The 13,378-nt window shown below is 39.2% G+C and overlaps 1 protein-coding gene and 1 long non-coding RNA gene across 36 annotated transcripts in view; both read right to left on the bottom strand.

The window, feature by feature from the left end:
• The window catches only part of TENM3 (teneurin transmembrane protein 3), a 2,220,601-nt gene that overhangs the window by 2,085,745 nt on the left and 121,478 nt on the right, over positions 1 to 13,378 (bottom strand). The window lies entirely within an intron of this gene.
• Positions 758 to 1,939, bottom strand: LOC142071771 (uncharacterized). The gene is made up of 2 exons (XR_012667964.1): positions 1,886 to 1,939; positions 758 to 1,297 (listed from the first exon to the last, which is right to left on the bottom strand). It is a non-coding gene; the product is annotated as an uncharacterized LOC142071771 (long non-coding RNA).

Here is a 13,378-nt window from a genome sequence, read left to right as displayed (position 1 = left end):
ATGGCCGGGAAAGGTACATGACGTTTGCATCTTCAGGAACTCTGGTCTGTTTCAAAAGCTGCAGGAAGGGACTTTATTCCCAGACCAGAAAATAACTGTTGGGGATGTTGAAATGCCTATATGTATCCTTGGGGACCCAACCTACCCCTTAATGCCATGGCTCATGAAGCCGTACACATGCAGCCTGGACAGTAGTCAGGAGCTGTTCAACTACAGGCTGAGCAAGTGCAGAATGATGGTAGAATGTGCATTTGGACGTTTAAAGGCGTGCTGGCACAGTTTACTGCCTCGCCTAGACCTCAGCGAAACCAATATTCCCACTGTTATTACTGCTTGCTGTGTGCTCCACAATATCTGTGAGGGTAAGGGGGAGACGTTTATGGCAGGGTGGGAGGTTGAGGCAAATCGCCTGGCTGCTGGTTACGCGCAGCCAGACACCAGGGCGGTTAGAAGAGCGCAGGAGGGTGCGGTACGCATCAGAGAAGCTTTGAAAACCAGTTTCATGACTGGCCAGGCTACAGTGTGAAAGTTCTGTTTGTTTCTCCTTGATGAAACCCCCCGCCCCTTGGTTCGCTCTACTTCCCTGCAAGCTAACCACCCGCCCCTCCTCCCTTTAATCATTGCATGCAGAGGCAATAAAGTCATTGTTGCTTCACATTCATGCATTCTTTATTCATTCATCAGACACATAGGGGGATGACTACCAAGGTAGCCCAGGAGGGGTGGTGGAGGAGGGAAGGAAAATGCCACACAGCACTTTAAAAGTTTACAACTTTAAAATTTATTGAATGCCAGCCTTCTTTTTTTGGGGCAATCCTCTGTGGCGGAGTGGCTGGTTGGCCGGTGGCCCCCCCCACCGCATTCTTGGGCGTCTGGGTGTGGAGGCTATGGAACTTGGGGAGGAGGGCGGTTGGTTACACAGGGGCTGTAGTGGCAGTCTGTGCTCCAGCTGCCTTTGCTGCAGCTCAACCATACACTGGATCATACTGGTTTGGTCCTCCAGCAGCCTCAGCATTGAATCCTGCCTCCTCTCATCACGCTGCCGCCACATTTGAGCTTCAGCCCTGTCTTCAGCCCGCCACTTACTCTCTTCAGCCCGCTACCTCTCCTCCCGTTCATTTTGTGCTTTCCTGCACTCTGACATTATTTGCCTCCACGCATTCGTCTGTGCTCTGTCAGTGTGGGAGGACAGCATGAGCTCAGAGAACGTTTCATCACGAGTGCGTTTTTTTTTCCTTTCTAATCTTCACTAGCCTCTGGGAAGGAGAAGATCCTGTGATCATTGAAACACATGCAGCTGGTGGAGAAAAAAAAAGGGACAGCGGTATTTAAAAAGACATATTTTATAGAACAATGGGTACACTCTTTCAGGGTAAACCTTGCTGTTAACATTACATACATAGCACATGTGCTTTCGTTACAAGGTTGCATTTTGCCTCCCCCTACCGCGTGGCTACCCCCTCAACCCTCCCCCCTCCCTGTGGCTAACAGCGGGGAACATTTCTGTTTAGCCACAAGCAAACAGCCCAGCAGGAATGGGCTCCTCTGAGTGTCCCCTGAAGAAAAGCACTCTATTTCAACCAGGTGACCATGAATTATATCTCACTCTCCTGAGGATAACACAGAGAGATAAAGAACGGATGTTGTTTGAACGCCAGCAAACATACACTGCAATGCTTTGTTGTACAATGATTCCCAAGTACGTGTTACTGGCCTGGAGTGGTAAAGTGTCCTACCATGAAGGACACAATAAGGCTGCCCTCCCCAGAAACCTTTTGCAAAGGCTTTGGGAGTACATCCAGGAGAGCCGCGAATGCCAGGGCAAAGTAATCCTTTCACATGCTTGCTTTTAAACCATGTATAGTATTTTAAAAGGTACACTCACCGGAGGTCCCTTCTCCACCTGCTGGGTCCAGGAGGCAGCCTTGGATGGGTTCAGGGGGTACTGGCTCCAGGTCCAGGGTGAGAAACAGTTCCTGGCTGTCGGGAAAACCGGTTTCTCCGCTTGCTTGCTGTGAGCTATCTACAACCTCATCATCATCATCATCATCTTCTTCGTCCCCAAAACCTGCTTCCGTGTTGCCTCCATCTCCATTGAAGGAGTCAAACAACACGGCTGGGGTAGTGGTGGCTGAACCCCCTAAAAAGGCATGCAGCTCATCATAGAAGTGGCATGTTTGGGGCTCTGACCTGGAGCAGCCGTTCGCCTCTCTGGTTTTCTGGTAGGCTTTCCTCAGCTCCTTCAGTTTCAAGCGGCACTGCTTCGGGTCCCTGTTATGGCCTCTGTCCTTCATGCCCTGAGAGATTTTGACAAAGGTTTTGGCATTTCAAAAACTGGAACAGAGTTCTGATAGCACGGATTCCTCTCCCCAAACAGCGATCAGATCCCGTACCTCCCGTTCGGTCCATGCTGGAGCTCTTTTGCGATTCTGGGACTCCATCATGGTCACCTGTGCTGATGAGCTCTGCATGGTCACCTGCAGCTTGCCACACTGGTCAAACAGGAAATAAGATTCAAAAGTTCGCGGTTCTTTTCCTGTCTACCTGGCCAGTGCATCTGAGTTGAGAGTGCTGTCCAGAGCGGTCACAATGGAGCACTCTGGGATAGCTCCAGGAGGCCAATACCGTCGAATTGTGTCCACAGTACCCCAAATTCGAGCCGGCAAGGCCGATTTAAGCGCTAATCCACTTGTCGGGGTGGAGTAAGGAAATCGATTTTAAGAGCCCTTTAAGTCGAAATAAAGGGCTTCATCGTGTGGACGGGTGCAGGTTTACATCGATTTAACGCTGCTAAATTCGACCTAAAGTCCTAGTGTAGACCAGGGCTAAGATAGGGGGTGGATTTAAAGTGGATTAACTATTCCTGATTAACTCCATATGTGGATATTTTTATTCCAGAACAACAGCATCCACACATAGAATTAATCAGGAATAGCTGCTCCAGAATAACTCCCTGAGTAGACAAGCCCCAAATCTAGGTATATTCTACAATCTGTTCCTTTTTTTTTACTACCATTTCCTCTCTGTTTTTAATAAAACATCCTTCAAACTTCTGAGTATAGGCAATGGAAGGAAAAGGGGTTTTGGATTCTTATTCCCTTTCAGAGGTGTCAGTCACAAGGTTACAGACAAAGATGTATTCTCCCAGAAGGTGTTTCAAAAGGGATTGCATTTAGACAAACACAAAAGAAAAATAGAAGGACCAGAGAGAAGTGAGTATAAGGGATAAAGATGACAGGGATAGTTTACATAAGAGATGGAGTTAGAACTGTATCTTTCCACTGCAGCTTGCAAAATAGTCATCCTTATCAGCTACCCATCATTAAAAGCTTCACAAACTTTTCCATACTGATTTGGTTCATCTCTGTTCTTAGTTCAATGTTATTTATTTTAGGTGACCTCTCCAAGTAAAAAAGTATCTCTCCCATATAGTTAGATTAATCAGCATGTTCGTTTGTATTGCCTGGAGCCGTGTGCTTAGTAATTGGATAATTTGTCTTCCCCTTCACAATCATAGTGGATGGAATCAGCATACTAGCCATGGAGAACCTTTCTGCTATAGCTAGGGGAAAACTCAACTCATTCTATCACAACTGCCATCCGATTAGTATATTACTTGGCACACCAGAAATGGGATTTTGGATACTGTGCTGGTCAGTAAGTGAAATTATTTTATTTAATACAGGGGCGATCAGTATTAGACATGCACGATTATCACAAGACACTGCAGCATGACAAATGCGTTGTGTAAATGAAATGCAAAACTATAATTGTGGGTCCAGATTCTCCTTTGTATCCAGCTGGTTTGGGCCATACTGGTAGCACAGAACAACCTGAAAGCTAGCTTAGATAGCCACTGTAGGATTTTCTTTGTGTAGTGAAATTTTTGTCAGGCACAGAGCCACTGTAGTGAATCCTGTGCCATTCTTATTCCAGGCTGCTAGCGCAGAGGGTGGGGCTGGTGTAGGAAAGGGCATGCTCCTGTGTTATTCCTAGGGCCCTAATGACTCCCAGTTGCTAGCATGACCCTGGGAGCTGTTGGCACATGGTGTAAGAAGACAGCAGTCTTTAGGCTGCTCTAATTTACACTATGGACTATCTCGGCAACTGGAAAACCTCAGGATCCCACCTCTCTAAACATATGCTAAGCACTCATTGGCTGCTTATTTTTGATATATTTTTACAAACTCAATAATGAACCCATTTCTGCACAGTAGTTCACTCCAGTGAATGAGCTTTTCCTACATATAGTTTCTTATATAGCAGCCATCACTGTGGGACCTGAGCAGCTCCAAAAATATATATACTACGAGCGTGGAACTGAGCTCATTTTTGAGCAGACATTCTTACTATCTTAAATGTGTGGAAGTTAGTTGTTTTTGTATGTTTTCAATCATAAAATAGTCACTTCATAGAATTTCACATGAAGCAAAATTTGGATGGTTTTGGAAAATAATATGAAACAAAATGGTAGATGTTTTCAGGCAAAACTGAAGGGAACAAAAATATTGAAATTTGGATCTTTAGTAATGGCACAAGTTAACACTTCTAGTTATTGTTTCCATTAAAACTCTTGGTTAAAGAAAGTAGATTATGGGCCAAGTCTGCCCTCAGATTTGTATGTGGAGGTGGTCACTGTTCCCTCTAAGCTGTGTGCGTGTGCTTGCGCACACAGACCCTAAACCCCGCACACATGGCGAAACACAGCACGCACAAAAATTTGCACAGAAGCACTTTAATTTGCACAGAAGAATTTTTTTGCGCACACGGCCTGTCAAAAATTAGAGGAAACATTGGCCTGGTTGCCTCTCTTGATTACAGGTACAATTTCAAATCACCTAAGCAATTTAGGAGACTAGGTCTCCATGATACCTGAAAACCTGTAAAATTATAGATTGAACATACCCAGATTGGAAATTAGGAAAGAAAGAAGTGAATGCTTATCATATCATACATATATGCCCATATATTTTACTGATGAATAAAAAAACAAAACATTGGTCACTTGGCCCCAAATTGCTTGCAATGTCAATGTCAATGTTCTTATTGTTATATGTGTATGGTCATATCATATCACGTTATTCCACTTCATTTAGTCTGATTACTTGAAGTTCACAAGAAAGAAATGGATTTTTTCATAGCGTCTTGCATAAAAGAGAATTGAACAAAAGAAAAAATTAAAGTTGATAGACTTCAAATTAAATCTAACAATTATGTTTTGGGATGTGGGCACTTTTAGTGGCATAGCGTAAACATTGCAGAGGTTAATCCTCTTGTTCATGGACATCACTGTTTGCTCCCACAAAGTTAAATGCAGGAAAAATTCAATATCTTGCACTTCTAAGGACTTGATTTGAACGACCACTAGTAATCAGTAACAGGTGCACCGATTCATTCATTATATAGACACAAAAATATGGGTGCAAACTGCATGCTAAAAAGTAAAGTTTCTTTTCTGAAAATTTGCTCCTAAAGAAGGATGACTTTTTGGAACCAGTTGAACTTGACAGTATCCATTACAGCGAAAAGAGCACTTCCAGATTTCCTGTGTTAGTTGTTTGTTTTGCCAAATTACTAGCTTTTAGGATAAGTCTAAAATTTGTTTGCACCTTCTCAGATGTGTTTATGCTCTCCATCCCTTCGACATACCACCATCATCACCATCTTATATAAAGGTCTCCGAAATTTTAGACATTTATCGGAAGGGAACATGTGTACACTAGGTACATGTTACACTATTACAGAAAAAAATGTGTGCTGCGAAAGTGAGATCTGCATAGGGGATTTAAGTAATTTTTGTCGCATAATACGACAAACGACACCCAAAATCCCCTGGAGTAAGATTTCAGACATCTCTTCGTGTATTCAGTCTAATCACATTAAACTCTTAGAAAGATGAAGTTTTTCTTTCCTGTTCTGAAATCTCCATTATCACTCTCATGGTTTGGAAGGGCTGTCATATTGCGTAAGTCTCCAGAATGATATTTGACTTATTCAACTATACTTCAAGTTCTGACTTGGAGCTCGCAGGATGCACATGCTCTGCCATTGTTATAGAGGGTGCAGCGTGATTCCCATATTGCCCAGCCTGGCCTAAACATCACCCACACACCTTCAAACAGCTATTGCCCACAGTGTTAATGAGGGAGCAGAGACTGAGCTTCCCATCATGATTCTGGACATCCCCTGCAGAGGGGAACAAGGGAGGAAGAAGTTCCCTTGAACATCTGGCAGTTAGCTAAAGCAGAATCTGTGGAATATCGTGTAGAACTCAAACTTTACAAAGGAAACAAAAGATTTCTTTCTACATTCTACTAACAAGTTTACCACACGTTGAATTTTTATAAAGTGCAATGATTATAACTAACAGGTGAAAAAAAGATTTTTATCAGGATTGTAAGTGAAAAAAGGAACCTTCAAGCAGAGAATTACCTTAGTCTACTTTAAAGAGAAACACCAAATACTCATACTGGATTAGAATACATCTAGGGCTGTCAAGTGATTAAAAAAGTTAATGACAATTAATTGTACTGTTAAACAATAATAGAATACCATTTATTTAAATATTTTGGATGTTTTCTACATTTTCAAATATATAGATTTCAATTACAACACAGAATACAAAGTGTACAGTGCTCACTTTATATTTATTTTTGATTACAAGTATACGCACTGTAAAAAAAAAGAAATCGTATTTTTCAATGCACCTAATACAAGTACTGTAATGCAATCACTTTATCATGAAAGTTGAACTTTCAAATGTAGAATTATATACAAAAAAACCTGCATTCAAAAATAAAACATGTAAAATTTTAGAGCCTGCAAGTCCACTCAGTCCTATTTCTTGTTCAGCCAATCACTCAGACAAACAAGTTTGATTACATTTGCAGGAGATAATGCTTCCCGCTTCTTGTTTACAATGTCACCTGAAAGCGAAAACAGGCATTCTCGTGGCACTGTTGTAGCCGGCGTTGAAAGATATTTATGTGCCACATGAAGATTCACATGTCCCTTCATGCTTCAACCACCATTCCAGAAGACATGCATCCATGCTGACACTGGGCTGTGCTCAATAACAATCCAAAGCACTGTGGACCGACACATGTTCATTTTCATTATCTGAGTCAGATGTCACCACCAGAAGGTTGATTTTCTTTTTTGGTGGTTTGGGTTCTGTAGTTTCCGCATTGGAGTGTTGCTCTTTTAAGACTTCTGAAAGCAAGCTCCACACTCCATCCCTCTCAGATTTTGGAAGGCACTTCAGATTCTTAAACCTTGGGATGAGTGCTGTAGCTATCTTTAGAAAGCTCACATTGCTACCTTCCTTGCATTTTGTCAAATCTGCAGTGAAAGTGTTCTTAAAATGAACAACATGTGTTGGGTCATCATCTGAGACTGCTATAACATGAAATATATGCCAAAAAGTGGGTAAAACAGGACAAGGGACATAAAATTCTGCCCCAAGGAGTTCAGTCAGAAATTTAATTAACACTTATTTTTTTAATGAGTGTCATCAGCATGGAAGCATGTCCTCTGGAGTGGTAGCCAAAGCATGAAGGGACACACCCATGTTTAGAATATCTGGCACATAAATACCTTGCAACACCAGCTACAAAAGTGCCATACAAATGCCTGGTCTCACTTTCTGGTGACATTGTAAATAGGAAGAGGGCAGCATCATCTCCCTTAAATGTAAACGAACTTGTTTGTCTTAGCGATTGGCTGAACAAGAAGTAGGACTGAGTGGACTTGTAGGCTCTGAAGTTTTACATTGTTTTGTTTTTGAGTGCAATCATGTAACAAAAAAAAATCTACATTTATAAGTTGCATTTTCACGACAAAGAGATTGCACAACAGTACTTGTATGAGGTGCATTGAAAAATACTATTTCTTTTTTTTATTTTTTTACAGTGCAAATATGTGTAAGCAAAAATAATATACAGTTTGATTTCAATTACAACACAGAATACAGTATATATGAAAATGTAGAAAAACATCCAAAATATTTAATAAATTTCAATTGGTATTCTATTATTCAACAGTGCAATTAAAACTGCGATTAATCACTATTGTTTTTAATTGTGATTAATTTTTTGAGTTAATCGCGTGAGTTAACTGCGATTAATCGACAGCCCTCAATACATCACATCCTATGTTGAATATTCACTTAAAATTTGAAACAAATGTAGGAACACAAATAGCTATCCTTTTCGGAAAACAATTTACCCAAAGAGTGTAAAAAAAATAGCATGAATTACAATGACATATGGTCAACTTTACATGAAAAACACAGGTATTACCTCAAGTAACGCTGTCATAAATATAAAGGGAAGGGTAAACACCTTTAAAATCCCTCCTGGCCAGAGGAAAAACCCTTTCACCTGTAAAGGGTTAAGAAGCAAGGATAACCTTGCTGGCACCTGACCAAAATGACCAATGAGGAGACAAGATACTTTCAAAAGCTGGAGGGAGGGAGAAACAAAGGCTCTCTCTGTCTGTGTGATGCTTTTGCTGGGGACAGAACAGGAATGGAGGCTTAGAACTTAGTAAGTAATTTACCTAGATATGCGTTAGATTCTGTTTTCTTTAAATGGCTGAGAAAATAAGTTGTGCTGAATGGAATGTAGATTCCTGTTTTTGTGTCTTTTTGTAGCTTAGGGTTTTGCCTAGAGAGATTCTCTATGTTTTGAATCTAATTACCCTGTAAGGTATTTACCATCCTGATTTTACAGAGGTGATTCTTTTACTTTTTCTTCAATTAAAATTCTTCTTTTAAGAACCTGATTGCTTTTTCATTGTTCTTAAGATCCAAGCGTTTGGGTCTGTGTTCATCTATGCAAATTAGTGAGGATTTTTATCAAGCCTTCCCCAGGAAAGGGGGTGTAGGGTTAGGGGAGGATTTCGGGGGGAAAAGACGTTTCCAAGCGGGCTCGTTCCCTGTTATATATCTGTTAGACACTTGGTGGTGGCAGCAATAAAGTCCAAGGGAAAAAGGAAAAGAGTTTATGCCTTGGGGAAGTTTTAACATAGGCTGGTAAAAATAAGCTTAGGAGGTTTTTATGCAGGTCCCCACATCTGTACCCTAGAGTTCAGAGTGGGGAAGGAACCTTGACAAATGCAGACTACTAATACCACTATTATCAAGCAATTTAAATCATGATATAACTACACAAACAGATGGATTGGGAAACCCTTCTAGTTTCTATTCAGCATTTAAATTGGAGAGAAAGATAACCTCAGACCTTTTCAGGTATAAAATACCAAAAAGCTAATGAATTAAGTGGACAAAATGTGCAGTCTAAGCCCGTTTATTGAAATTGAAATATAAATTCTTATTCTGTGTACAAGGCAGCATTAGCATAACTTTGAGTTTATGAATTTAAATGTTCAGAAAGTAACGGAAAGCAAAATCTAACCTATTTGTCCAATAAACAGGATTACATAAATTTCTTTGTTAAAAGTTCAATGAGCATTTTCAATCTTCCTTAATGTCTAAGGGGATTTGATCCATAGAAATAAAAATAGGTTCAGATTTTCAATATAGGAAGGGGCATTTAGATGCACAACCTGCAATTATTTTAATGGTAGATGTGTAGTTAAATCCTCTGTATTAGTCTGACAACCTAAACTCAAGGCTCCAATCCTGCAAAGTCATGCGGTTAACTTTTACTCACTACCTGTCATGCCATTGATTTGAGTAAATTCATTTATTTCAATGGGAATTAAATCTACTAATATGGAAGATTAAGATCTAAAAGTTTGCTGTGACCAGTTTGAATGTACTGAAGACATATAAAAGCACATAAAAATGAATATTTTCCCACCTTCTAATTCTAATTTTACCTAAAAGGTGTATTTTCTCATGCTTTTCAAAACTATAAAATGCTAAGATCAGATGAAATATAGTATATTTCCACTCAAAATAATTATATTTTTCCAGAAATTTATCAGCATGTGAAAGCAATTGCTTGTAGAAAGTCCCAATATATTCCTGCAGCAGTATCCATCAGCTTGACTACTATAATAAAATAAAGGCTGTCTGGTTTTCAAATAAAAACAAAATATGGATAAATGTTTTTAATATTCCATTATTTGTTATTAGGAATTACATATACCATTTAGCAGAAAGCTTTCAAGTCTGTATTATTCACCTTCTCACTGCAATTCTTTTGGATATTCTTTTATATATTTAAATAAAACAAAGAGATATACATTTGTTGCCATTTCTTGTTTTGTTTGAATTTTTCAGAAACTACAAATAACCTCTCTGTTCTCTTTTTATTTTGTGTTGATAACAATATAGGTACTGGAGCATATGTTTAGTGTTCATTAAGTGCCCTGGGTGTTTTCTGTTTGTTTTTTTGTTAGTATTTTGTTAAAGAACAGAACGTTATACACATTTCACAGACAACCATGAACACAAAAATGCCTTATAAATTTTAAATGTGTGTTTCAGTGTGTATAATGAGTCAAATCTTGCTTATCTTATACGATTTGCCCTGGTCATGTCCAAAGAATGACACATGTAAAGGTAATCAGTAGTATTGGTCAAAAAATCAGAATTTCCAACCTGTCGGAAAATTCTGAAAAATATCTATGTGGAAGTGCCTAAACCTTTGTTTTGACATTTTTGATCCAAATAAAATGTTTTGGTATTCCAAAATCAAACCATTTCATATCTGTTAGCTGAACTCAATTAGAACATTTAATTTTGTCTGTTCGATTTTGAACTGTGTATGCTTCAAGTGACTAATGCCACATTCCTTCCCTGGCCTGACTACATCTACCATGTTGCACTGAGATCATGGGACTCCAACGATGGAATGCCATGGTAAAGCCAGAGCGGAAACCACAGTGTATCATGGGACATGTAGTCCAGCCAGGGATCCTTACTGACATAAAGGAGAACAGGGGCAGGAGGCACCCAAATTACACCTCCTATGAAGCACTGCAGCAGCTCAGGCAGAAACAGATTAACTTTGAACTGACCCAAAACAAAATGTTTCAATTCAGTTCAATAACCTGATTCTTCAATTTGAGTAAATCTGATCAATACCAAACTGGTTCATGTTGATTTTCCCAAGGGAAAAATTGAAAAATTGCAGCCACATTGAAATTTTCCCATGGAAAATTATGATTTTATGCAAGATGCATTTTCCATAGACCAAACAATTTGACGGAAAATTCCTGAGCAGTTCTAGTAAGATTTGTCCCGTCAATGCCCTAGTCCTGCAATATGCCAAGGGCTCTCCTTGTAAACTTCAACAGAAATTGAGTACACTCAGCACCTTGCAGGACGCACCCATCATCTTGCAGGACAGGGCTTTAATTCTGAAATCTTGTTTTATCGAATCCCTGCACTTATCTTTTAGATAGAGCAACATGTCTGACTTTTGTAAAGCAAAAGCCTTAAATAATTGGATTACTACAGCCTTCTACAGTATGTTGGAGATATTAATAATTTCAGTTATATGAGGAGAGTACCATATTTCTTGTTTTTATTAACATAATAAATATGTCTGGAACTTTTGAATGTGGCCCAAGCCAATAGAACTTGTAGTATTATGTACTCCATTGCTAAGATATTTCAAAACTAGATGTCTATAGTTAGGATCCTAAATCCATTTTTAGATTTTTAAATATGTGGCCTGACCACCCAGCAGTTCCTGCTTACATCAATACGATTTATGAGCTTAACTTTATGTAATCATTTTTTTTAAATGATTGGCTCAAGTTAACCATGAAATCATCACCTGCTATATTTAAATTGGATTAATCCAAATATAAATACACATGGCCCAGATCCTCAGGTGAGGAAGTCAGTGGAGCTACACTGATTTATAGTAGCTGAGAATCTGACCATACATGGTACATACATTTTGTTTGTCAGTAATACTTACTAATAGCCATAGACCATACGTAGCTAACGAAGTAAGCTCCTAATAGCATTAATAAATCATGATTTTCTGAACTGACAATTTTAATGCAGCTATTATGAATCTTGTAGGTATTTTTTGAAGTTGTTAGTGGTCTGCTGAAAGCATAGTCATAATTTCTAACCTCTAAATTTAAAAATACCATTCCCTTCCAACAGTAGTAAATTGTGTGATAATTTGGGGGCAGATCCTCACCTGAAATAAATAATCTTAGTTCCATTGAAATCCAGGATAATTTGCACCAGCTATAAATTTATTTTTGTGAAAAATCATAGGACTGATGTTTTAATAATCCAGGTAAAATGAGAAATTACAAACTTTCATTCACATTTAACAGAAATACCTTCCAAATAAGCTAAGCTTCACTTAATATTAATTAGCCTTTCTTCTGATCTTACTCCTGCATGAGAGGACAAAGAGAACAAGAATATAAAAGAATATTGACAGTCATTTAAAAATAATTTAAGAACATTTTTGCTCTTTAATTTGATTAATTTTTCTTGGTCTCAGACCCTGATTTAGCAACATATTTAAGTATATATCTAACTTTATGCATGTGAGTAGTGAGTCCCATTGAATCTGGGTATTCATACTTATCTTCATAGTGCTCAAATAATTAGGTCAAACTACAAGAGGGTCAGGGGCATCATTTGCTATGGGGTGGCGTGGGGGGCTGTTGTGACCCCCAGACTTTTCATAAGTCTGTATGTAGTAATAGGTCTTCCATTGTTTGCCCCTCCCCTCTCCTCTGACTTTGCAGAATATAATATAATTACATATAATGTTCTATGTGTTGACACAATGCACGCAGGACTCTCTATGACAGCAGCACTTCTCAGGAACAATGTAGTTGTCCACAACAAGAGTTGGAGCTTGTCTACAACTAAAATGCTATAGGAGCACTGCTGTGCCACTACAGTGCTTCAGTGTAGACACTACCTATGCTAACAGGAGGGATTCTGTCACCGGTGTAGGTAATCCATCTCCCCAAGAGGCAATAACCATGTCAACAGAAGAATTCTTCTGTTGACCTAGTGCTGTCTACATGGGGACTTAGGCTGGCTTAACTACGCTGCTCAGGGCTGTGGATTTTTCACAGTGACATAGTTATGCTGACCTAATTTTTGAGTGTACACCAGGCCTTCTACTTAGGAGAACTGGAAACAGGACTTTCTCACCCATATGCTACAAGTATTGAACTCCATTTTCAGATGTCAGAGTGTCCTAAAAAACTTTGGAGAAGTGTGTGGGGTTAGGAAAAACCAACAAAATTACTTTTATCATTATTTGCTACCAGAAGGAAAATCTTAGATGGATAAAAATTAATGAAGTTACTATTTCATTTCTCATTGCAGATAAAACTAAAGAAAAGAATTCCGAACAGATGTCACATTGAGATACAAAAATGGAAGTGCTTTTGTACTATATAGATCGGCAGGAAA

Source organism: Caretta caretta, chromosome 4 (genome assembly GCF_965140235.1).
Source record: "Caretta caretta isolate rCarCar2 chromosome 4, rCarCar1.hap1, whole genome shotgun sequence".
NCBI classification, from domain to species: domain Eukaryota; kingdom Metazoa; phylum Chordata; order Testudines; family Cheloniidae; genus Caretta; species Caretta caretta.
The sequence above is the reverse complement of the archived record's forward strand: the minus strand, read 5'-3'. Positions and strand labels throughout refer to the sequence as shown.